This window comes from Corvus kubaryi, unplaced genomic scaffold, assembly GCF_017639235.1.
Source record: "Corvus kubaryi isolate FWS band 111438036 unplaced genomic scaffold, C.kubaryi_AGA036_p1.0 133, whole genome shotgun sequence".
In the NCBI taxonomy this organism is placed as follows: Eukaryota; Metazoa; Chordata; class Aves; order Passeriformes; family Corvidae; genus Corvus; species Corvus kubaryi.
Window position 1 is genome coordinate 32,805,213 of NW_024580667.1, and position 27,974 is coordinate 32,833,186.

Sequence of the window (27,974 nt, forward strand, 5' to 3'; positions counted from 1 at the left end):
CAGGGAAGCAGGAGTCATAACAGGGAACCAATCAATAACTACAAAAGGGAGAACTTTCTGGAACAGGGGGAGGTAATTTAGGATTGGGAGCCACCCAGGGGGACGTAACCTAGACCTCAGTGATCTCTTTTGGTGACTGCCATTCGGTGGTTTCAGCCCGAGAGCAGGCTGAGGCGCCCCAACAAGGCACAAGAGTTTATTATGCCTCTACTCAAAAATGTTTAGAAAGTGCAGTGGATATGAGGCATAGGAGACACAGCTGGAGCCCACACCTTGGAAAGAGATTCTCAACGGTGGAGGAGACACCTCTGAGGCAAATGTTGCCATGGGTAATGTACACCAAAGCAGGGACACCATTAAGGGACCACAGCTTGTAGAGGACCCTTTTTGGGATAGTGACACCACCAGGAGGACAACAGCAGGTGAACCATACCAGGGTAGGGGAGCATTTTAAGGAAAAGAAACCATTAAGTGCAAATCCCAACCTCCTATTCTGCCTGTTTTATGAAAGGAATTGAAAGGGACTGAGCATGACATATAGACCATAGTATTCCTACAGTCAGAGTTATTAGGCATTCCGGTGAATTGATAAAAAGATCAACAAACAATTCTTTTGAAACGGTTTCCTTGCTTTTATAGAATGGAAGTAAAAATAAGAGGCAGTGAACAGAAATAAAAACTGGATCATAATAACTGGATGATAATAGGATGCTAAATCTCTATGCTGTGACAAACCTTCGTCATGTAGAGCACTGAGTTCGCTGTTTCACAGAGATGAGGGGATTAGATGACATTTTTTGTTGTTTACACATTTTAAGATTCTGGGATCCCTAAAGGAATTCACAAACTCCATTTAAGTCTTCTTTAAATCTTTGCCACTGTGACCTACTTTAAATTCTTCTTGTAAAGGGAATGTTAAAACAGGGAACATCAAGGCGATTTGCAACTTCAGTGTAGAAAAAGGGGGCACTCAGCAGTTTTCAAAAACAGGTAGAATACAGCTCTTGTTCCTAACAATGCCAGATTAAATTTTAAATGTGTGTTCTGAATAACTAGTTTACATAAGCCAGCACACATTCAGAACTTCAAGTTTTGCTTTAAGATTGGCTGTTTTCTTAATGATAAAATGGACCACTGCTGCTAGGAAGTCTTACCCTTGCAATTAAACAATTTAAATCTTATTTTTACCTCCTCCTTGTTAATGCTGTTCAACATGGGGGAATGAAAAAATGCCTTAGTCTTATGATGACTTCATAGGATTTAAATTACTCTATGCTAATGGAAATCCATGGAAATCAGTGCAGTCACTTTTGATTTACAGAAGTAGAAAAGGAAGAGAATTGAGCCTTTGGTTAACAGTGTCCTAGCTCTGACCAAGACTCTCTGCTCCAGAGTTATTTCCAGGAGTTTTCTTAAGGTGCACTGTTAGCATTGAGAATTTCTGCAGTGTCAAAACCAGCTAGTTAAGTAATAGGAATCACTAAAAAGATTCAAGATTCAATGGTGGAAAACGTTTCCACTTCCACTGCTAAATATCAGCAACTCTAAGCTAAGTGTGTTGGTCATTGTTTAAATTAAACTTCTCCCAACAGAACCAAGACTTTGATTTTAAACTAGTGTTGTCTTCCTCCACTACCCTTATACAATGCCAGAAGAAAAATCAAAGATTGAGACCTTTGCATCCTGTAGGGAAAATAGTCATGCCTGAATATTCAAAGTATTAAAAGCTTTGCAGGTCGACCTTGAAACACAATATAGTATAATGTCTTTATGAGATAGAATTTTCTGTTCATTGACAAAATATTTCAATGAATAGCTGAAAATGTGGACATTAAAAAAAAATGGTTTATACTTGAAATTCCAAATAATAATTTTGTAATAATAGTTAAAAACTACTATTTATACTTTAAGGTGTAGAAAGCTCCTTAACATCTGCATGAGCTGTGATTCAGGAGTTATGATGTGCTGCATTCAATCTGTGGACCTTTAAATTCCCAGATTAGTGAGAATTCTGTTTTCTGCACTGTAGAGGTGCATACCCTCGAAGAAATGTTTGATTTATAGTTTGCAGAATAAATTCGAGCAGCTTTCCTATCTTGTCTCCCTCTGCTTTTGTAACCTTCCTAAAAGATTTAGGAATCCTAAAGGATTTAGGAAGGAGGGGAAATTTTTAACTGTGAGGGTGGTGAGACACTGGAATAAGTTGCCAAGGGAGGCTGTGAGTACCCCAACTCTGGCAGTGCTCAAAGGCAGGCTGGATAAGGCCTCTCCTAGTGGGAGATGTCCCTGTCTGTGGTAAGGGGGTTGGGACTAGATGATATTTAAGGTCCATTCCAACCCCTTAACATTCTGTGATTCAGTGATCCTGTGGTGCTATAATTCTATGATTTGATGGGAGATTTAGAAGTCCAACATACAAAATTGTAAGGAGAAAGCCATAAGTAATGGTAAGAAAGTAATAACAGCCTACAAATGCACTTTTAATGGCGAAGCAGAGGACTCCTGTCCACTTTTCATCTCTCACATATTATTGTACATCCAGCTCAATTCTGATGTGATACCACTGTGCAGTTTCCACTTCTGTTTTCCAACACAGACATATCCTAGACTAACAGAAATCAGTGCAAATGAGATCTCAGGTTTTATACATATAGATAACCTTAGACATAGGCATTCTTTTAAACCTTTTGATGAATTATTGTCAGTAAAGGTTCTATTTACACTGTTGGACTGCTTTTGGATCATGTAAAATTAATGCAACATGAATTGTAGATCTTTCCTGAGAGCTATGAGAAAAAACAAACACTTTCTGAGATACTTCAGAGCTCAGCAGCTACATTTTTCTGGAATTTCCTGCTGCCTTTAGACAACATTAAATTTATCGCTAATAGTAGAAGTGTTCATTTGTGCTTTAAGTATAAGGAGTGAGGGAGCATGTCCATTTCCCACCTTAGTATCATTCCCTTGAGCCCTACCCAGCAATCAAAGGTGTGTACAGTCTCATAAGAGAAACAAATAGAAATCCATTCCTTAAATTCTACCTTTTGAAAAATTTTCAGTGAAGATATGAACTGCATTTTAGAACATCAAGGAACAGTGTAGGAGAAAGAAAGAAAATCAAATAAAACTTTAAAGAAGGCTGTTCAGTAAATCTGAGAGCACCATTTTGATATTTTCTCTACCTTATTATAAATTTATCTGCATTGAATGATGCCTTAGATGTTTTCTCTACTGGGTATTCATATCGTATCTCACCCTTTGCTTATTTATGGCTATTACATCTTTATATTCTTTTTGTGAGGAAATGCATGTGAGAGAAATGGCTTCCTGAATAAATTTATTTCAAGATAAAATATTATATATATATATGTATATATGTACTTCCGTTCACATTAATGAATATTTCAGATTTACTCTCTACTGCATGAATTAATTTGTTGTTGCTTTTGTTATGAAGACTTTAAAAAATCTGTAAGTTGGTAAATATTCCAAGAGTTCTCTGTTGTATGAGGTTGAAAACTTAGTCTAAACTTGCCATTTTCATTACTATTTATTTTGGCAGAGAGAAAAAAATATAGCATTCATACTCTAATGTTAAAAAAATTTGAGAAATTTCTTTCAACAGTGAATGAGTTCATTAAAATAAGAAAAATGGTACTGCCCTACAATTGTTCTTTGTATGTAGAAGTATGAAAGAAGTTAATAGTTTTTTTGTACATGCTTCTTTCCACAGAGATAGAGAAGCTCTGAACAGAATTTCATGTGATGTAAATCCTGTTGTAAGATAATACACGTGGTGCAAAAAAGCCCTCTAAAACTTCAGTTGCTCTCTTTATTAGAGTGACTTTTTAAACTGACAAGTGAAATGGGTAATTAACAGCCTGCAATGTTAAATAAATGAAGAGGTTCAGAACTGAAATGTGTGCTGGAAAAAAGGACAGGAATCCCTTCTGCTCATTATTCCTATGAAGAGTATGTGGTGACACACACCTAAGTATAAGCATTTCATAAGTATAATATATAATATATAAGTTCATTTCTCCCGATTAGACTCATTCTTTCCACCTATGATTAGGCTCCTAACTTTCAGGCATTTGAAGCCTGGTAAGAGTAATCCAGGCTCAAGTCAATGAAATTAACTTATTTTATCTTTAATGCAGATTAGCACTTGTGAGGACACGGTGCAGAAGTGCCAACAGCTTTTTCTGGGACCCTTTGTCTGTGTTTTCACTAAGCTATCAGACTAAGCCTGTTCTCGTGAGAGCAGGTAACCTTACTGAGATGAAAACAGTAAAAAAACCTCTTGCTTTTATTGTTCCTGAATATTTAGATAGTAGTATTTATTGTTTATATTGCTATCCATGGTTTTTTAGAGTTTACACTAAGCTTCTGTGTTGCCTAGCAATTTTATTAAAAACTCTGAATAATGCATGAGTGTTTGTATACAACTTACAACCTCAGTAGGTTGTATTATATTAATATATGCACTGTAAATCTTTCCAGTTCAAGAAGTATTTGATTATCAAATCATGAAGCTGGTGAATACACATGTAATCAGATTGAGTAACAGTCCTCTACATATAAAATAATGATAATATTTTGCACTTTGAGAGTAACTACTGTCTGTGGACCTCAAACATTTCATACCTATTAACAATCAAACCTTCACACCTCTGTACTGCAAACAATCTATGCCATTTTTTCTGTTGCCATACACAACCACACCTTGAGTACTGTTTGCAGTTTGGGGCACCACAATATAATAAAGATAATAAATTATTAAAGAGCATTGAAAGGAGGGTAATGATCATAGTGAATGAAGGGCCTTGAGGGGAATCCATATGAGGAGTTGCTGAGGTCACTTGGACTGTTCAGCCTGCAGAGGAGGAGACTGAGGGGAGAACTCATTGTAGTCTGCAACTTCCTTGCAAGGGGAAGAGGAGGGGCAGACACTGATCTCTGCGGTGACCAGTGACAGGACCTGAGGTAATGGCATGAAGTTGTGTCAGGGAAGGTGTAGGCTGGATATCAGGAAAAGGTACTTCACCCTGAGGTTATTTGAGTACTGAACCAGGCTCCCCAGAGAAATGGTCACAGCACCAGCCTGACAGAGTTCAAGAAGCTTTTGGACAGCACTCTCAGGCACATGGTGTGACTCTTGGAGCTGTCCTGTGCAGGGACAGGTGTTGAGCTTTGATGATCCTTGTGGGTCCCTTCCAATTCAGGATATTCTATGATTCTACGATATGTATACAAAATGCAGTACATTAGCAACTCAGTGGCTCTTACATGTAGAGCACAGCTGGACCATGTTATCATAACTGGGATGATTTGGTGACATCTCATCAACAGATAATATTGCCACAATCATTTTGTTTATCAAATAATTTCAGCATAAGACAGTCTCATTCATGACTAGTCCTAAGGATTTGTTACCTCATGTCACCTCAGGACTAAATATTGTTACTAAACAACAGTGAAACAGAGCTTATGTGTTCCTTCAATTATTAGAGTGTTAATCATGGGGCTTATAGAAATGGAATTAGAGCTTTGGAGAAAATAATGTAACAACCTGACATGGTAGAGCTCTTTTCCAAACAGGGATATATATTTTTTTATCTTTTACTTTTTCTTTCTCTGGTAAATATTAACTATTTACTGAACATCATATTTAGCTGATTTTCTAGATATCTAGAAAAAAATCAACCTTTTCTAAAAAAAAAATCATGTTATAATCACAGCTGTGTAACATATAAAAATGGGAATTGTACACATTTAACATCTGAAATTACTCCAGTGGATATAAATAATTGCATAGTCCAGGGGCATCAACAGGACTAGAACTTTATAAGAACTGCTTTGTTGACAGAAGCAATATAAACAAGTTTAAGTGTGATGATGCACAACTGTATGCAGAGGGACCAGTTTAAATAGATTGTAAATCAATCTCATAATGCATTAAGTAAACCAGGAATAATTTGGGATGGTGATGTAGGAGAACAGTTTTCACAGGCTCATTGTTTGGCAGGGGAAATGAACATTCAATGAATCACAGGAAAAAAGGGTTGCTGTAATTTTGAGATATTTTAGCTTGTTTCCATGTCCAGCAAAGCACATGCTACAGCACCAGTATATTAGTCACCTCAGAAACAAAAGCTGTAAAAAAATTCCCATTATTTCACAATGTGCCAATAACTAAACAGGAAATGTGAACAGAAGACTGCTATGAATGCTCATTTGGATTTTACACTATTCACACATTTTTAAACATTTTACTATTAATTAACTATAAATCAAATTTTTGAGAAAAAAATGAACACAGGAAACTTTTTATCACAAAAACTTACTTCCAGTATCACTTTAATCATTATCAATATATTTTTCATTACTTGTTTATAGCAACTTTGCTGCTGAGGAAAATTTTATATATAAAAAACTTAAAAAAACAATAAAAAAATCCATTAGAACTAAACAGCATAAGAAAAATCATAGATTACTGGGCCAAATATCTACTAGTTATTTGAAATAAAAACTATTAGAACACCTACATAGTTACTGAAGAAAATAAAATGCATTGTGTAGGTCATACAAATGAGTGTTTAATTCCACTTCATCCATCACACATTTGCTTCTGTATCTGCCATAGTGTGGTGAAAGGAATGCTGAGTGATGCCACAGACCTCTCAGTTTGTGACTGTGCATATCTTAAATTCATTAAACCTAATTTGTTTATGCTGTGTAACAGTAACACTGATGAACCTTAGCGCATACACATACTGCTTATACTTTTGTCAGTGGTTGGCCCCTCTAACATACACTTAAAATACATAAAGAAAAAGTTCAGCTTTGGCTTCCTCAGTCTTCTGTGCCCAGTAACAATAATTTTAAATAAAATTTCACAGTGAACCACTCAGCAGAATTCTTAAAGACCTCCTGAAGAGACAAGTTTGAAAATTAGACTAAATTTGTCCTTATTATGAGATGACAAAGCATTTAGTTGAAAACTGAAAGTTCAGCAAATGTGTTTGCCAGAGATTTCAGCTGTGCTAAAAAGCTGTCAGCCTCTTACTCTCTATACTCTACACTGTTGGCAAAATTCACCTGGGAGAGCAGTGAAGTTACAACACTAAAAGGCTCTACAAATTCTCAGCTTTTGTTCTGTACCCATAGGTTCGGCTGACATCTATGCACTCTTTAGAAGATTTTCACATGAAGTATTTCGGTGCTCTCTAGGTGAGAGTGAGAAGTGAAATGATACTTTGCAGAGAATTAAAAGGAGACGGAGAAGAATCCCTGTCTACCATTAGACTGTATAAATCAAACCCACTATTTAGAAGTGAAAATGTCAGTGTTTTTAAGCTCAAGAAGAGAGGACAGATGGCTACCAGTTTTATAGGCTCAACTTTGCTAGTGCCAAAATTTCAATTATTAGTAGTCAGATCACTGAATAAAACCATTTGCACTCAGAGGAGGGCTTTTCTTTAAGATTTCTTTGACTAGACAGATTTTTTTCTTTTTTTTCTATTATGTCTCAATTAAACTTCTTCAAAAAACTTGTACCAGCACACTGGAGTACTGAAGTAAGCTTTCTGAGTGTATAAAAGATTTCTTCAACAGCTTTGATGTAATTTGTAAGCTTTCAAAGGTAATAGTTGCCTTATTATAATCTTCTTCAAGGCAAAATGACACTAGAGTCACCTTGTTCATGTAAAGTTGTAGGGTATTATGGTAACAGATATGAGCATAAGACACAAAGCAGAAAAATAATCAGAAGTATTTTTAAAAACTAGCACAAAAAAAAAACATAAAACAGAAATAAAATTAATAGACATAAACAGTGGAAATAAAATATTTACTCCAATTTAAAAGGTACTAAAACTAATTGTATTGCATAGATTTTCTGTAAGATATTACATAATAAAAAATGTTATTTTTGATACTTCTATAATCTTAAGCATGTTTCCATATTAATAAAACTGGGGATTCTTTAGTATAGACACCAACACATATGGAATTACAGAATCATATAACCATAGCATTGTTTGGATTGGAAAGACTCTCCGAAGTTCCCTGAATCCAACCTCTCAGCCACATGAAGTGGCATCTTTCGCTAGATCGGGGTGTTCAAAGGTAAATCTTGAATACTCGCAATGACTGGGCATCCACAACAACACTTCCAGTTATGGGTCTCTGGGCAACCTGTTCCAGTGCCTCATGGCTCACATAATAAAAAAACTTCTTCTTTATGTCCAGTCTAAATCTACCCTCAGTTTAAAAACAGTGCACCTTTATCCTGTCACTACAGCCTCCAGTAAAAAGTCTCTCTCTGTCTTTCTCAAAAGACCCGTTTATATACTGATAGGCCATGATAAGGCTTCCCTGGTGCTTCTCTTCTTCAGTCTGAACAGGCCCAACTCTCTCAGCCTTTCCTCACAGGAAAGGTGTTCAGGCCCTCCTCTGGAGCAACTCCAACAGGTCCAGGTCTTTTTGTGCTGGGGATCCCAGAGCTGGACACAGCTGGAACACCTTCCAGGTAGGATGTTATGAGACTAGTGGAGGAGAAAAATCACCTTGCTTGACCTGCTGCCCATGGGGGTTTTTTTTGCAGCTTAAAATGGGATTGGATCTCTGGGTTGCAAGTGAGCACTGCTGGCTCATATTTAACTTTTCATCTATTGATATCCCCAAGTCTCCACAGGTCTGCTCTCAATGAATTCACCACTCAGTCTGTATTGATATTGAAGATTGCCCAACCCAGGTGCAGGACTTAGCCTTGCTGAGCTTCTTGAAGTTTATATTGTCTTCTTCTTCAAGCCTGTGAAGGCCCCTCTGGATGGCCTGTCCTCCATCTAGGGTATCAGCTGCACCACTCAACTTGGTGTCATGTGCAAACTTGCTGAGGGTGCACTCAGTCCCACTGTCTATGTGATCAATAAAGATATTGAACAGAACTAGTCCCGACAAGGACTGCTAAGGGACACCAGTTGTGACTGATCTCCATTTGGATATTGAGCTGTGGACTGCCATTCTTTTCATGCAGCCACTACAATTACAGAGAATTGATATTACCTTCTGAACAAAACTGAAAGAAATCCTGCTAAATCATAAAGCTGAGCTTAGAAACAGTCTGTCACAATATCAAGGACAGGCAATACTTATATTCTTTCAATGTAATTCTGATTACCTATCCATATCTCTCAATAGAGAGAAGGGTGGTACTAATAGAGAGCATGCATTTACCAAGGAAAATGGAATTTTGATCATATAAATTATAAAAATTCATAAAAATCAATCAATTGAAATGTTTGAAATGTAATGTCCAGTTTCTTCATTATTTTGTTTAAGCAATAGACTCCTCCTTTTTGGTTTGTTCTTTGTGTATTTTTCACCTTATTACAAGAAGATACAAAAAAGAAACAGGCTGAAAACTGTGCAGAAACCTTAGAATTATTTCTATTTTTCCCCAAATTTTTTAAATATGACGATTAAATCCTTAATTTTTTTCTAGTTTTGCTCAGAAAGTTTGCAGTTAAGATGTTATATATAAAAACAAACATTTCTTTTTTCTTTTTTTTTTTTCCCAAGTTTTTCACCAGGTTCCTCTTAACCACTCTCCTTCAGAAACTTTGACCCAAGTAGCACTTCAGGATTTTAATTTGCAGGCTGTTAGTCACTGAAGAAGAAAAAATTGTTTTTGCAAATATTTACACACATATTTCTTTACAGATATATATATATATGTATATATGTTATCTATATATACACACATGCAAACATCTATCAGAGAAATGTTATGCTAATATCACTGAAATGTATGGTAGTGTCAGCCTCAGATAAGCTATAAACTTGAATCTGGAAAGGGCTTTCAAAACTGTTTGCTTGCCAACTGTCTGATGTACTAAGTTATTTTAATTTATTGCTGACCTTGGTTAGCAGGTGTGAAATGCATCAGGGGAGATGTAGTGAATCATCATGATTTTGTTTTCAATTATTGTGTTTGCTGTCTGCAGCTGAAATATGAATGAAACATATTCCATGTAGCTTTTTTCAATGATAGCCAAAGCAAATACATACAAGGCAAAACATTTTACCATGCTTCCTTTGTATTTTTAAAATTTCTGCTATGAAATAATTCCTATCAAAGTGTTTAGACATGTTGTATGCCCAGGTTATATGTACTTTTCCTGTGGTTAAGGAAAAGAAGCACTGGTAAAGTTTCTGTGGTGACAGCACTCATTACCTGCCTCATATCACACTCATTTCTCAAAACTTGCCAGAGGCTCAGATCAAAAGTAGAATACTGTTAGATGTAAACTTGAAAATTGCTCCAAACCATATAGATCATTGCAGCTTCTTTGGTACCTCCAAACACAGTAAGATATATCCTGACTTAAGTAACAAGAACTAGAAGGATTCCCTACTACAAGGTATGAAGACAACATTGTAGCTTTGCTATTAGATGATGGTCTAGAAAAAGTGGATTCTGGTTCTGACACAACAGACCAAAGTTTTGTTGGGTTATGCAGAATTCTGTGATATCCCTTTACTAGTAATCTCTTCCCTTTCATGAAATCTAATGAGACTTACTCAGCAACACAAGTATGGAAAATTAAGCTGAACTCTTAATTTCAGCTAATTTCCACAATTCAACTCCTCACTGTCTCACTTCTTTCAGGCTCAGGATAGCAGCTGCACAAAGCATCCAGCCACCTATCCCTTCTTTCAATGCCTACCACCTGGATACTACTAGTGCTGCACATAATACTAAATTAGGTAAGTGCACAGTCACAGAATATTTTCAAGAAGCTGGAGAGTCTTCTACACGTAGACAATTTGCTGCAGCTGTTCACGTGTTAATATTCTGGTTCAAAGTAAATAATATAATTTGAAAATAGCTACTTGTTGAAGTGATTTCTTTTAAAGAAAGATCTAAGAATTTGATGTTGCACTAGTTTACCTTGCACAGACACAGCATCTTTGGTAATTTTCTCTTAAATCAGGCTAATGTTGTCTTTGCAAATTTATGCATGAATATTAGTTATTGCACGTATTTTTAGATTATGCTCTTCAAAAATTTTTGTTGCTGTAGCTTCAAAATATAAGTCCATTCTACATTTTTGCTTTGATCTGTGTACAGATGTAGAAGAGTTTGGATATAGAAACCAAAAACACAACACACATATATGTCTACATATGTATATCTACATAGTTATTTCATATAAGAAAGAATAGATCATCTTTGAATAGCTAGTTGAAGACTTATGGGAATGATAGACTTAATCTGAAATTTTACATATAAATTTATTTTCTTATATTATCAAAATATATATGACACTTTGGGAGAGTTAAACATATTGACTAGGGGAAGAAAATAAAGTGTAATTTGTTGAGTTATTGTTGAATTGTTAAAATCTTAACATTTGGAATATTATAGCCTTTCACCTTAGTGCAATCAGATAAGTACGAATGCTTTAGCTGGTATTTCAAGGCAGAACTTCTGGTTTTTACAACTTAATACATATGCAGTCAAAATTAATTTCATTCTACTGTTAACTCCAAAACCACAAACTTCAAAAGGTTTAAAAAGAAGTAATCTGCTTCTGTAGTAAGAGTATGGCATAGTAGACATATATCTGCTGTATGTAGGGACTTGTAACTAATTTGCTTGCTTTCTTATTTTCATTCTTTCTTTTCTACCTTCTTTTTTTTCTTTTTTTGCATTCTGTGTATAATTCCTTGAATTCAAACTCATAAAAAAACCCCCTGTTGATGAGATTCAGCTTCAGAGGAACAGTTTTTGACTCATAATATTTCAAAAAACACATTTCTGGAAACTTTGCCATATTAAATCTTATTAATATAGGGGTCTGGCACAGTCATTATTGAGTTGTCATCATAGTCTACAGGATATAAATCTAAAAAAAAATGCCTCCTGTATAAAGAGAATTCTTTATTAAAACCACCTTTCTTTAAAACTATATTACATCAATATGTGATTTTTTTGTGAGCAGAAGTTCCTTTTATGTCACCATGGTTGGTCAACTCCCTGCTTGTGTTGCATCAGTAGCAGAGCTATTAGGAAATGTGGAAAACAGCTTGAACAGGTGACCTTTTAAAGAAAAGCTTGTCAAACCACTGATCTCAGTGAGATCTTCATTAAATTGAATGGAGTATCTGCCTATTTCTGTTTTTTAAACTTTAGATTTGAAATATCCTAGGGTGATTTAGTTTACTTGTATTCGATAGCTCCTTATTTTATAGTCCAAGTCTGATTCTGTATGTATTCTATGCAGATAATGTTAAGAAGCACTAGCAAGTTTTTTCTTCCATGTCTGGTCATAATCTCACTGACATTATTTCAGCAAAAATCCTCTACAATATATGAAGTTCTGCTGCAGATAGTTGGAAAGAGCATAATGATGGAGACAGCAGTTTTATCAGGGCTCTGTTCTTAATAGACATGAATATACAGAATATTCCTGTAAGCAAATATAATTGAAATTAGTCATCAGTAATCAATACATATTTCAGATCATATTGTTAAAAATATAAATACCAGCAGGTTAAAGATGACTTGTAGAGATACCCAAGGTGTATAACAAGTTATACTTCCACAGATATCTATCAAGAATACAGAGCACGCTAGTATTCCACATTTAACAGACATCTGGATTCAAAATAGTGTCTATCTTATGTGCCAAGTCCCTCTAGGCTGTCAGTTGAACACAGCTTGTTTTACAGTTTCCCTAGATTTCACAGACTGCCTAGTAGATTCTTGAGAATCTACTCAAGAATTTTGAATGCATGAGAAAATGTATGAGGAATTTTTTACCCTTTCTTCAGCTAAAGGAAGTCACCATCTGCTTCAGTCAAGCAAGAGAAGAGTTCAGCTAACAGCAGCTGACATGTGAATTCCAGAGCTCTTGTGCCAACACTTCCAAAGCCATGGCTATGTCAGTAATTGGCCAGCTAGAAATAATCATTAGGTGCCACGATTCTAACTAGCAACAACTTGATGGTCATTGTTTTTTCCCCTTTAAATGGCAGAAGGTGCAGGGCTCCATCCTCTTTCAGAACAAATACATTAAAAAAAATGCATTTAATTAAAAAAAATAAAAATCGTCCATCACTACTGCTAAAAATACAATACAACATGAGGATAGATTGTATAGCTCCTAGTATTGAAATACAGAGATTTGTCTTTAAACACTTGATATCCTGAAGCAGTATGAGAAATTTCCTCAAGCTGTATATAGTTCATGGCTGCTTTACACTTCTTACTCTAACAGGCAAGTGAAGTGATCTTTTCCAACTCTCAAGAACACACTTTTGCATGGGAATAAATGCTGTGCCTGTTTTCTTCACTGTGTCTATCTGTGACCATTTGTGCTGCGAATAAAAGTGCAGGGAAGATCTTGTTGCTAAGCTGCCAGAAATTGCATCACAGTTAGATAAAAGACCTGGTTATAAAAAAAGGGTTAGTGGTGGGAGAAAAGTAAACATTTTCACAGGTGACTTGGCTAGAGATTTAGTCCATCAAAGACCTTTTTTTTTTTCTTTGAAAGAAACAGGAAAAAAAGGAAAAGAGACAGAGGGGTTTTTAAAAATTATGTGGAAAAGATCAGAGAGAGCAAGTAGGAAAGTTTTCTAGAAACATATGAAGCAATTATGTTAGAATGGAAATTAAATAAAAGCAGATAGGAGTAAAAATAGCCATAATTATAATCAACAATAGAAGACCTATGCTAAAAATGGCATAGTAGTTTCCTGAATCAGGGCTCTAAGAACTCTTACAGCATATTTGAAGAGCAAAATGAAGCTCCCCTTGTCACTTACTGTGATTTTTGTTTTAAGCTCACAATAAAACAGTCTTTATAAAGACTATCAATAAGAAAATTCTTATATTATTATTTTTAATATTGTAGTTATAGTTCAAGCTCATAAAATAAACTATAACTTCAGTTAAAGACCTGTCTTTACTCTGAAGAACCCTTTTGATCACTCATATCTTTCTTTCAATTTAATTGCCAGAATTAATGTTTGGACAGGTGGGAAGCCACCTGAACATGGCTTTTTAATATAACCCTCTAAAGAAATAAATTTTCTGAGATAATGTTGGTCATCCTTCTTCCACTCCTTCCTTTCACCAAAGCCGTTGAGTGAAATGGTGCCGAGTTAAACTTAATTATTTAAAGAAAGAGTTTCTACAATTTTTTCTTTGAGCCATAAAAAAATAATTTAATTTCTTAATAATTTAATTTTTAATTCAATTTCATAAAAATGCAGATTGCATTTTTGAGCTTTTTAGATGGATAATTATTTTCATTCTGTTTTTAATGAAGAATTAGCCTAGAAACATTGAAGTACGAAGTATTGATTTCAATATGAGCATTGAAATCCCATTTATGTAGTTAGTCATTGGAAACACTGAGATAATAATCTTTAGATTATTTTATATATTAACAGTTACAAAGAACTTTTTAGTTATCATTCATTTCATCCTAATACATGTTTAAAGTTGATCAGATGAGTTCCTATTGTTCTTGACTCATTATAGAGTATTAAGGACACAGCAGAATATATTCACAGATTTATTGCAGAATACTTCATTTGCAATAAAAACCCCATAAAAATTATTAAAGATATTTTTTTTTTTAGTTTCATTTGCAATGCTAAAAAACAAAGACAACTTTTAAGTCCATGAACTTCCTGTGTCTTTAAAACTATACTGTAGATCCATCATGAGGTAACAATAAGTCTTTTCCTATTCTTTCCCACTATTTGATGTTAAAACCTCTCCTGAATTACCAGTTTCAAATTTTCCTTAGATGTATGGAAAAAGTTTAGATATCACCTTATATTTTGTCCTTTTCTTGTATTCTTGTAACACAACTAAGAAATCGCTTGCAGATTTTGCAAATTATATGTCTCTACTTAAAATCATTTTTATTACAGCACTAATATTGATAATTATATAAGGAATAATTGTCACTTTACATTTTGTAGTTCTTCTTTTATTAATCCTACTGTAAATGGTGCAGAACTCAGAACTAGTCACACCTTTTCCAAATCTCCATAGCTTTTCCAATTATTTCTTACAAAATCTAAAGTATTGTGAAGAGTTCTACATTTTTAGTAACAAGGAAAGGTATAATTGTCTAATTAAAATTATTTTGTGTTCTTGCTTCATATTTGCTGCCTAAACATGGAAGTCTAGACTTGAGTTGAGAAAAAGGCACAGTTATGTCAAAAATTTCCAAATATGAACTATACTTCTTTTTTCTTTTGCTTTTTTCAATTTTTCTAATGGTTACTTGAACATAATGAGACCACAGAATGTGAACAAAAAAAGTGTGAGAAGTGAATAAATAGTAAATAATTGATAATTATAAATTGAATAGAGATACTCAGATTTTTATCTTTTTCCTAAAAGGCATTTTGAATGGAGGTTCCTTGGAACCACATTTCACTATGGAGTTGATGTTCCTTGAAGAGACGTAATTCTTGATCTACCTGTCAGGTTTTCAAAGACAGTAAGGCTGAATCCCAGTTTAGGTATATATAGATAAGCCTGTTGACTTTGCAGATCTTTCTGGGGAACTAACAAAAATATTATATGAATGCAGTATAGCATAAGCCAAGGTAATCAACGCAGGCAAATATTCTATCTATCTCTGCCAAAATTTTCGAAGGCAAAGCTATTACCATCAGAGATACTACCATCAACTTTACTAATAATTTCAAGTAATAAGGTTCAAGAATTTATATTTAATGTATGGATTAAATTTATATGAAGTACATCTTTGCATTATATTCCTTTTTACTTAGAGTGCTCTTGACATTAAGACCTTGGAAAGGGTTTCATAAAGCATTTTGAGGAGGTACATGGAATGTTTATGAATGCAACAATCCCCTGGTTTTTGTGGCCAGTCTTTGAAAATTTCTGTGGCCAGTGTAGTAGGAATGAATGCTATGTTTGTGTGGTTTATGGGATAGTAAATACAGAGAAAGTTGACGGTGCATATAATTTTTCAACTTTCAGATCTGCTTCAGACAGATAGCAGAAGAGAAGATAGTTCTCTTAACTGTAAAGTTAAAAACAGGTAGATGAAAAAAAAAAAAAAAAAGAAAAGATGTAGAGTGCTTTACCCTTGGAATTGATTCCACCAGACAGGAACTCAATCTCACTAACACAAAACTTCGGGTATGTAAAACAGATTTTGGAGTCTGATCAGGGTTTTGTGCTTATGTGGACACAAGTGAAAGCTTAGTCATTATTTTGAAATTTTAATTTAAAATACCCCAAAACCCAGCGTTGTACATAAATTTGTATGTGAATGTCTTTTGGGATGTACCACTTCAAAAGACCTACTTAACAAGTAAATGAGATTTTGGTCTCAGTCTTTACATCAAGTTATCTAATTTGTCTCAGTTATACATAATCACCTACACAGCAAGCAAAGTCCTCTTCTAAATACCACAAACTGGCTGCACTACGGATGATCTCAATATTTTTAAAGATCTTCCTGTAAAGTTTAAAGTTCATCCTGTTTTTTTTTAATTGTGCCTTCTTAAATCTGAATAGGTTTCCTGGTCTTCTGCCTATACAAAGTTTGAATTGTCATGACTCTTGGGCTTTTGTCCTTGGCATTTACTTGCTGCTTGCAAGAGAAACTTTACTACCCTTCTCCCAGTACTGCAATGGAAGGCTAGAAAAATTTTTCATCAGGATTGAGAGCAGAATCCAGGAAAATGAGAAAGGATGACCATCATTTCATATTTATGGGGTTTTAGAAACTAGAAAAGTTCTCTGGTCCTCTTTTGCATAGCTACTGGACTAAATCCCCTGTCAGCAGAACTATTATGAAAAACAGCCTATCATTAGTTCACTCCTTTCTCTTAGCTGCCAAGCTGTAGCTGCAGAAAGAAATCTACAAACTTTAGTGTTTTTTGAAGGCATATTAACTTTGAACAAACTTCTGCATTAGCGTCCTCAGGATCAGCCACAGGTGACCATGGTGTGGAAAGCCACATCACGTCAATTTCAATGGTAACCCATATCTCCACCCAAAAATTTTAACAGCATCCTTAAGATACTGAGCTGCAACAGAGAGCTTTCCAAATGGTCCCGCTAAGTAAAAGATTTTGTACTTCTCTCTCTATTTATGCTTATGTGGATTTTCCACATCAGGTCCTCCAAAAAATGGTTGGAAAATTTCAGCTCAAGAACATCACTCCATCTTTATACCATTGCTAATATGTTGAGATATTTCTCAACATATTAAGTTGTTTCCCCTTATCCCCTAAAAGTATGCTTTAGAGATCTGACAACAAAAGGCTGCATAGCACAAGCAACCTCAGTTCTGCCAGTTAGAAAATGTTCCAACTTCCATGAAGCCCTTTCTTTTTTTATGGCTCTCTGCATTCTGACTACGAAGTAAAACAGGATTCTTTCAAAGTCCTGGGCATTTTGCCACCACTTTGGGCCATGGGGCCAATAAAAATCATTAGCAATACATAAATTTTATCCAGTGGGCTTTCCTGAACATGTGCAAATGTTCATAAGGTTAGAGAACAGAAATCCATATGTTGTATCTTACATGCTTGGAATGCATTGAGTTTAACTAGTTTAGAATAAGTTCATATGAATACCCTGATATTTTTATATCAAATTAGGACACATGTGGTTCAAGTACCACAATAAGAGTCCTGATTAAATAAACAGATTGCTATTACATTCCAAGAGATAAAAGCAGTCACTGCAAAAAGCAGTGCTTTTTCATCTTTACTGTATTATATTAACACTAAGCTACAATATTTGTGAAATATCCACATTCTCTTAGGTGGAAATTTGCCCTTTTAAAATAGAGAGTTTCCACTTAACATTTCCTGTGGTGAAGCAACACTCTTGAGTTATTTGGGTGTGGGGGGCTGTGAAATCTAGTATTCAGTAAAACATTTTCATGGGATATTTTGGAATATTTTGGACCAATTTTAACTCATATATAACTAACTTTACTAATATGACTGACTTTTTCAATAAGAAGCACATACTATTGTTTAATTATAAGTTTGGTACACCTGGAAAAAAATACCCTATTTCTGACTTGTTCTTGTGCTCTTTTGAATAAACAAGACAGATAATATTTTGGGAATTTGGTTTGTTTTGGGTTTTTTTTTTCAAATGTGCTTTTTTTTTCTAGGCTAGTGTCAGGTAGTAGCATCATTTTAATGTGAAAGCAAAAACAGCAGAAGAAACCTTAAAACTAATAATATCAATACCTCAGCAGCACCCAAACTTTTAACGCATAACCATATTGGGTCGGATAAATATGACATTTAACAGACTCCTGCACATGTTGCTCTGTAATGATATTATTTTACTGAAAATTGTGCCATAACAGAATTGAGCATTTTAACATCCTACAACACATTTTGGGAGTACACTTGAAAACAATTTCCCAGGGCTTTTTTTTTGGAGTTAAATGGAACTGGAGTTGAGGTGTTCTATAACTGCATTTTATTTTGGCTCTGGCTATACACCTATACACCCACACTAAAATTATTCCTTTCTTTGGGCTATTAGATTTTGAAAAGTGAGGAACATTGTACATGGAAGCATTGAGGCAGAGGTCTTCTGAAACAGAGATGAAGACCACTAAAATTATTTTGCCTAAGAGTTTAAATTACTAGGATGATCCTAAAATGATTATCAGTGTAAACATATCTTAGAACTCCCAAAATAAATCAATTCCTCCAAGAACCCATCAGAAGTAATAGTTAAAACCACCGTTGCTGAGATGCCAAAACCTCAGCAAGAGTAGGAAAATATTTTTAAAAATTTACTATTTTAAGACATTTAATTTGGCCTGAGGAGATTCTTAATTTTTATATGTTATGATCTCAAGTTATTGATGTCACAAAAATTTTGGATCCTTAGACTGATTCCAAGTGACTGTAGAGGAAATGTACCGCACTTATGTTCCTCTCGTGTTAAGTCATGATGATCTCAATTTTCTGAGCTGTGCCCTGGTTGTGAGAACAAAGTGTCCTTATAAAATGTGAGCATTTTTCTTGCATGGAGTTACAATATTTAATCTGGTTAGGTTGTCAAAATAATTTGTCTATATATCCTGTTTCTTTTACTTGTTACTAACACCTTCCTTAATTTATTGCATAATTTTCTGCTATGTAAGAGTGATTAAATAGCACATATACTTTAGTTTTGCCAACATGTACAGCATACTAGGCACTTCAATAAAAATAAGAAAAAGCAAATGTGAGATAACTGGACCATTGACTGGATCAAATTAGAAATACAACTCTAATAAAATATATTATTACTTTAATTTGTATTGATTTTTTGATGAAGAACTATTTAATCTGTTATTTTCAGATAATTCTGTATCTGAGTAGCAATATTGCAAACTAACCATGTAAACACAAGAAGCATGGAACATAGTTATAAACAAATTTGAATTATCATAACTGGGGAAAGTGACACTAATTGCAGTGGGAAACTTAAAAATTTAACGTATTAATGTACATACATTGCTAAGCTTGGAAATTTTAGGGTTTTTTCATTGTTTAAGTTTTTTATTTAAAATAACATTCAACCCAATTGTTTTCAAAAGCTTTTCATTTCAAATTTTTACCTGATTATTCAGTTCATGTCCATTGTTTAAGACTAAGATAATAGTCATTCAAGGTTAATTCAAATTAAATTAGATGACCTGAGTTGAGTCTCAAAGGAACAATGCAAAAAATCATTGATCCATTTGAAATATCAATGGGATTATCAAGTAAGTAATATATATATATACACACACACATATACATATATCTGTATCTATAGCTATAGCTAACATCTTAATCTTTAAAAAATATTTCTACCATTTCATGATATGGCAGTTTCCAAAAGAAAGATACATTTTTATTAGATGTGTATATCATCATTGAGATTCTCTATCATTCTTCTATAGAACAACATATGGAACATTTTTCAAGACAAATCAGACAGAAGGTGTATATATTTAACAACGTGTACATACACACACATATATTTTTTAATTTTTTCTCTGCTTTCTCCCATTTTCCTCCACCCAGTAATTAAATATACCAGTGTTTCCCACTGACAGACGATGTGTTGGACTAACCATTACATGCCTTGCAGCAGCACTTGCTCACACTGCAGCCTGACTCATTTATGAGGTTACTTATGTAAGTCTTCAGCAAAAATAATACGTGTAGTGAGCTAAAAAGTGTTGTTAAGCACCAAAATAGAGTCGAAAGGATGTTCTGAATTGTCACTTACCATCCCTTACATGTAAATATTCCTTATGACATTAGCAGAGTAATTCAATTGCTGTGGATGTTAGTGCCTGTAATCACATAAACTGTAGGTCAATGCGAACTTTCACTTCTGCTCCAGACTTTGAAAATAGAGTGGCTGAAATACACAAGCACATTTTGTAAACTAAAGCATGAGCAGATGAGTGTTGCAAATAGAGGGTAATGCTAAGACCTGAAATCACCTGGTAGAAGGAAACCAGCCCTAGGCAAGCAGCTATATGATAGACATGCACCAGCTCAGGAGTCCTGTCAGAAAGATCCCTCACAGAATTCTCTGCTGTGTGTCTGTCACGTGCATCACTGAAATAATTTCATTACACTCCACTGCATTAAGTAAAAGGAGAGTATCAGTAGTTACTGAACATTCACAACTCTTCAACATGTATTTTTTCTTACAATAAAATGCACCTGGTTTATCTGGTTTGTGGAATTTTTTTAAACTTTGTTTTTCACTGGATAATATTGTGATTCCACAAAAAACTATAGTCTTGGGTGCATTGGTTTTACCTAACCAAATATTTAACAGTAGCTAATTAACTTTCAGCTATTCATATGAAAAATCAAGTTCTTGCCTTAGAACTTTTTTTGTGATGAATTCTCTACAAAAGTAGAACACAAATTGCTAAGAATTTTATCTTTTTAACATTTTTATTCATTTCAGTTCTATTTAGTTTTAAAGTGATAGGTCTGGATTTGGTTTTTTTCAACTAGAAAGAAATTTTTAAAAAAGGTGAGGTCTTGTATTCAGATACAATAATGATTATGATTATGTCTTTTTCAAGGACTAGAATTCATTTTAAAAGTATTATATTTAATTTTAAATCTAAACTGACATAAAAATAATCATTATATTTCAATTTATTTCAGTGATCTTTGTAGGTTTTGTATTCCTTTTATTGCTGCAAAGAAGACTTTGGTTTTTTGGGTTTTTTTTCACTTCTCACCGTTCAGATGAGGAGAAGTGTATGAAAAATCAGGGTAGACGTTCAGAAGAATATAATAGTTAGTCTAGGACAGCTATAACAAGGAAGTACTTTTACAACCAGTACCACACAGTCTCTGCTATTTGTATTCCTACACCTACCTGGCATGAGTTACTCTCTCACATTGTTTCATTTTCAAAAGGAAAGTGCTCAGCCCTAATCTAACAGGCATTGTCATCATTGAATGCTGCTTTTTTTTCCTACAGAACTGCCATCTTTGCTAGAGTTTACAAACTTTCTGTCAATGGAGCCTTCTAATGGAAGTGTTTTGTAAAATCTGGAACATCATTTGAGCTTGAATTTCACTTAACTAAAACCAAACAGAGTCTTAGGTACCTGCTTGGAAGAAACATTTGGAAAAAATTAATATGGAGAAGCACTGGTGATTATAAACATCTGTCCTTCAGCACTGTTTTAGGCCCACAGACCATTTTGAAATCACTCTGACTCATTTATTTTAAGTGATTAATACAGCAGCATTTAAGAAAAGTATCTATGTGATTTACTGTATGGAACAGTTATTGTAAAGAGAGTAATAGATTTGCTACCTTATGAAGGATAAGTTTGTCTTTTGCCTTCCTTCACTGGTGATAAGTTTTTTGTAGTGCAATTTTATGAGAACAACTTACTGACAAAACTGTTTAAATTCTATATATAAATATATATCTCTATGTCTCGTGAACACCACTGAACATCAAAAAGGCACCTCTATGTCCTCTACCTTTTACCTTTTTCTTTTTAGTGCTGGAACACAGAGCTGCAACATTGTTCTGTATAAATAACATAAATTACATAGCCATGATCTTTTGGGAAAATAAACCACATCTCATCTCCCGAATAAAATACCTTTTTCACTTTCAAAGCTATGCAGAACTGTCATATTTTATATATTAGAGAATGTTTATACAAGAATGCTTTAAAAAAATATCTGGATGAACAGACTTTATCGCGTGTCAAAAAGCATCTGTTGATAAATGGCTTTGTATGTGTTCTGAGTTAGCATTAATCAAAAAAGGAAAGTATTCCTTCTTAATCCAACCTCCTAGAATAACCATACATTTAAGCAGAATATAAATTAACTGGAATACCTTTGCGAGGCAGGTATTCCAAGATTTTATTGCAGAAATAAAGCTGGAACAAGTAGGATTATAACTACAAAGATGACAAATATTTAGCTTATTCTTAAAAGCTACCATATTGTCCTAATTTCAGCTATTCTATTCATTGGATTAATGCTAATTTTATTTTGTAAATGGAATCTTTTCTCTCTGCCAAAGCGAAACAACTGTGTAATACATTAGGTATTATTGTTCATAAATAATAATAGCAGGGTCTTGCTCTGTCTTACAGTTATGTGCAGCTCTGCTATGCACCTCTTAAAGGTGGTATTTGTTAAGCAATAGAAGCATTATTTAGTCATAAAACAGAGCAAAGAGGAAAACAGCAAAACAACTCTAAGGAATAATGCAACATTAATGACTGGATGGTGTGTACTTCTATGTTAATGAGTTCATAAATTCTTTAAACATAACATTTTGAGATGTGTTAGAGTCATGGAAAATGAGACTGAAAAACTTCTCAAACACTTCAGGAATCCATCTATGGATATTCCCTCCTGAAGAGAGGGTCACTATATCTAAACTTTTCCTGACAGATGTTTATCTAAACCGTTCTTAAAAGCATCTAAAGATAGAGATTTCACATCCTGCTATAGCAATCAGTTACCTTGCTTAAACAGCCTCAAGGCTGGAAAGTTTTTCTGAGTGTCTAAGTTAGATCTCCTTCAGTGCAATTTAACCTATTTCTTTTTTCCTCTCCCCTTGGAGACAGTCCGTTTATTCTTTTCTGCCATAATCTTCCATAGATTTGAAGGCTGTTATTTTGTCTCCCTTTAGTTTTCAGTCCTGTAGATGAAACTAGCTGAATTCCTCACTTTCCTCACAGGCAGTGGTTTTCTAGATTTCTGGCCACAGTAACTGTCTTCCAGACTCTGTCACACTGGTTCAAAACTTTTTATAAATGTGAGGTCCAAAACCAGGCCAAAACTCAGTTGAGATCTCACTCATGTTGGACAGACAGGAAGGATTTGCTGAAATGTCTAATTTATGCTAATCTTCATACTCTCTCTTACGTTCTTCCAAGAGCAAGACAGGTACAACTCCTGTATTGGGAGTGGCAATCAGTCACCTAGGACCCGTGCAACCAGGAGATGGACCCTAAGGACAAGATTCGTCAGCCTTTAAATTTAGATGCTTTGCTATTAGGACTACCTCTGAAGGTTGAGGAGAAAACAGCCAGTCCAAAGGTGGCACTTCTGTAAATGAGGTCAGAAACAGCCTATGTGAGAGGGCGGAAATATTTCCTGTTCAACTCTAAAAAAGGTCTGCTTTTGGTCGGAGAACTTAATCCTGGCTCTTTGTATTCCCACTTGACCCAGGGAAATCTCTCACCTTTAGGAGAGAGAGGGATCTGCTTTAGGATGCTGTGTGTGATCAGTGTGAATAGTGTGTAAGGATGGGAGTGACTCTGCTGCATCTCGTCAACCAGCTGCCAGGACCCATCTCTGCCTTTTGTTGCTCCAAGTTCCTCTGTCAGTGGATTCACTACAGTTCCTTCATATGCACATTTAGTAGCTGTGCCCCAGATTTCATCTCAGTAAGGAGTGTAAAAAATACATTAGCATTGTGGCAGTTGAATCATCTATCTGCTTCTTAAACAATTAACAGATAGTTAATCTGGTTTGTATATAGAAAACACTTTTTCATTCTAAAACAGAGACTATTCATTCTCTGTGAGAAGTGCATGCTCCCTGTTTGCCTTTACTAAAATAATAAAATCCAAAGACTGTTTATAAAGTAAGATTAAATCAATTTTCTATTTCACAGAAACACAGAGACTTTGTGAACCAAATCCCTTCCTGGTGTACTTCAATGTGGTATATCCCTGGTCTCTTGGCTTAAGCAGAAGTTTTTCTTTTTTTTTTTTTTTTTTTTTTGCTTGACTTGAGATTCTTTGAGATGGTGCTGATTTTGTTATATTTTACTCTATCTTTCTAATGCAGAATCCTAACCAAATTATCTGTTTGTTTCCCTCACAGGACCTCATCTGATCTTTAATCTCCCTCAGAAGCAGCTCTTGTTGCCTCAAAACAAACAGATCTGACATTTTTCAAATACATTGTCCTAATCCACTAGTTCCCTAACTAATATCAGTTGTTAAGCAGAGTTGATTAGCAGCTCTGTGTGGAGCCTCTGCCTGTTTGCAGAGCTGTCAGCTCCTGCCTACACTACTGTATAGCAGAAATGGACTTAAACAGTGTTGCCACACTGAAGATAGGGAAACATGTCTAGAACAATTTAACTTGCAAGCAATTTTTTAAAGGATTTTGTAATGTCAAACTGTTTATTTTCAGTGACAAATTACAAAAAAAAGCAGGGGGGAAAATCAGTTCTAATCTTAGTCTTAATGTAGTGGCACAGAAAAAAAACCTTAGAAAGGTCTGACAATTCTGACATCCCTGGAAAATGCTTAAATTTAAAATGATGTTATAACAGAGAAGGAAATAATATGAGCTCAGATTAATGATATAGCACAAGATCATTATTTAAAGCCTATCAAATACTCATAGATTCTTCTTTATTATGTTAAGCTATATTTTTTTAGACCAATTGAAATGAAGATTGATATATGTTCTGTGATTTACTTCTACCAGTTCAACCCCCTTTTTCATTCACTTCAGAAAAGATAGCTCACATATATATTCACAGGTGTGTGCATGTGTGTGCTCATGTATATACCTGCTGGTTTTTGATAACAGAATAATTTAAGGCCAGTTATGTAAATTAAAAAAAAAAAAAAAGTCAGACACCATAGGTTCGAGAAAAACATCAGTCTGGGAACTAGGACATATCAATGATTTACAGTTCCAGCATCACACTGTGATATGCTGCTTTGTTTTGTAGTAATTTACAGCATTTAATGTCGTAAATAGATTCTCTTATGGTGATGTATTATACCATAAAGTGCAGTAAAAATAAATGCAAAAAATATTTGATTTATATAAAACTTTGAATTCAGAGATTCATGTAGAATGGGAAGTCAAGCATGAAAATAGCTCTTTGGGTTTGGGAAAAAGAATTGTTTACAGAAATAATACTTTACACACACTTCATTGGCTTACAGTAGTACTGCATAGTGTATGCCATCACTAAGTTTTCTTTATGGCAATTCTTCTTTGGAAGTTGCATAAACTGAATCCAATGAGTTACAGCAAATTTAATAACCCCTTGTTCTTGTAGTAGTTTCTGAGACATGAAACCTTTCTGCTACTGAATGGTTTTTTGTGTTTCCTGGCATTTTCCAGGATGATAGCAAACAGCCATTTTCAAGTTTTTCTGGAAAAGTTCATTAAACTAGTGACAAGGCAGAAATATCAAAGTTGCTGCATACCAGGTGGAAAAACAGTAATTTGCAAACCATCATAAAAGGCTGCATAGTGCATAGTGACTGTCAATGGTCTAGAAAGCAACAATTGTGTACAATTTGCAGGTGAAAAATGATCTTAAGATGTGCAATATGATTTGTGGTACAACTTGTTCTTATTCTAAAGGAAATGAATTATCAAGCTTTATCACAGGATATTTTATAGTGTCTTTCTGTTAAAAATATTCAAAAATATTTAAGAAATACTTATGCCTGCAAAATGTTCCTATCTTTAAATACATATATACACCACACACATTTGTATTCCTTCACATATTTCTTTCTATTATATTCTGAATTTAAAAATACTTCTAATAATAGTACAAACCCTGCTGTTCTCATTCTCTAGAAGCAATAGTTCAATGTCAAAATTTGCAACAGGATATTTGATAACTTCTGTCAAAGTGCTTGCATATGACCCAGCTGTTCTGGGTTTGCATGGCCAGGTTTTGGTAGGGGGGGCTACAGGGGTGGCTTCTGTGAGAAGCTGTCAGAAATTTCCTCCATGCCTGGCAGAGTCAATGCCAGCTGGCTCCAGGATGATCCCACCGCTGGCCAAGACCAAGCCAATCAGGAATGATAGTAATGCCCCTGTCATGGCATATTTAAGAAGGGAAAAAAGTTATTGAAAAAATTTAGTTGCTCTCAGAAAAGAGAGGAGTGGGAATATGTGAGAGGAGCAGCTCTGAAGACACCAAGATCAGTGGAGAAGGAGGGAGAGGAGGTGCCAAAGCTGAGCTCGAAGTGCAGACCACGGTGAGGCAGCTGTGTCCCGACACCCCATAGAGGTCAATGGGAGTGCAGAGATCCACCTGCAGCCCATGGAGAAACCCACGTTGGAGCAGGTGAATGCCTGAGAGGAGCCTGTGAACGAATGAGAAGCCTGTGCTGGTGCAGGCTCCTGTCTGGGACCTGCAGACCGGTGGAGAGAGGAAGCCACGTGGAAGCAGGTTTCCTTGTGACCCTGTGAGGTAACCACGCTGGAGCAGGCTGTGCCTGAAGGACTGTATCCCATGGGAAGGGACCCACATTGGAACAGATTGTGAAGAGCTGTTGCCCGTGGGATGGACTAATAGTGGAGATCACAGAGAACTGTGTCCCACGGGAGGGACCCCTCACTGGAGCAGGGTCAGGACTCCTCCCCCTGGGCAGTGACAGGAACAACGTGTGATGAAATGATCATAACCCCCTTTCCCCATCTCCCTGCACTGCTGCAGGGGAGGAGGTAGAGCCTGGGAGGGAGGGAGGCATAGGGGGGAAGGTGGTTTTAAGGTTTGTTTTATTCTCATTATCCTGCTCTGATTTTGTTAGTAATAAATTCAATTAACATCCCCAAGCTGAGCCTGTTTTGCCTGTGATGGTGATCAGTGAGTGTTCTCTCCCTGTCCTTATTTCAACCCATGAACCCTTTGTTATATTTTCTGCCCCTTGTCAAGTTGTGAAGGGGCGTGATAGAGTGGCTTTGGGGGGACATCTGGCATCCAGCCAAGGTCAACCCACTACACCAGAAAAGAAAGGAGTTACATCTTCACCAGTGAAAAATATCTCACTTGGTGAAATTAATTGGAAAATTTCAGCAGATAGGTACTACTCAATATGAGTAAGATCCTCACAATTAAGGCTAAAAGAATTAGAAATAGCATTTACTAAATACTTCTTTGTATACATCACTTCTTATATCTAGAATGCTACACAACAGCAATATTTCCAATTTATTTTTTTCAATTCCTCTACCAATTTTAGTTTGAAAAATATTTCAGATTTGAATTGTTTTGGTTTATTTTCTATTAGTAGTTTTATCTCACTTGTTCACTGTGTCTGACTTTTTTGTGTTTTGATAATCACAGTATAAAACTCTTTATACCATAGGGATGACTCAGAGCCATGGTACAGGTAAGTGTGAAATGAAAACCCTTTGTTATCCTTTGCAGAAAATCTGTAGACTTTAGAAAATGACTTTTCTGTGAAAGATGTCTATTGCATCTGGAAAAGTTACTTGATCTGCTTATTAACTAAACTGATGGGTAGAAATCTCTCTAGCATGCTCCAGATAGGGCCAGCTTAAGGATTCTCAGCCATGTACCAAATTAATTTTGTCACACTCTGAGCCAGGCTCAGAGGGAAAAGTTTAGGGAAAATAAGACAGAAATATGATGG

General features: G+C 35.2%; 1 long non-coding RNA gene across 1 annotated transcript; it reads left to right on the forward strand.

Moving 5' to 3' along the window:
• LOC121671263 lies at positions 1–27,544 on the forward strand. The gene is made up of 3 exons (XR_006018452.1): positions 1–329; positions 10,676–10,773; positions 24,433–27,544. It is a non-coding gene; the product is annotated as an uncharacterized LOC121671263 (long non-coding RNA).
• The last annotated feature ends 430 nt before the right edge of the window (positions 27,545–27,974 follow it).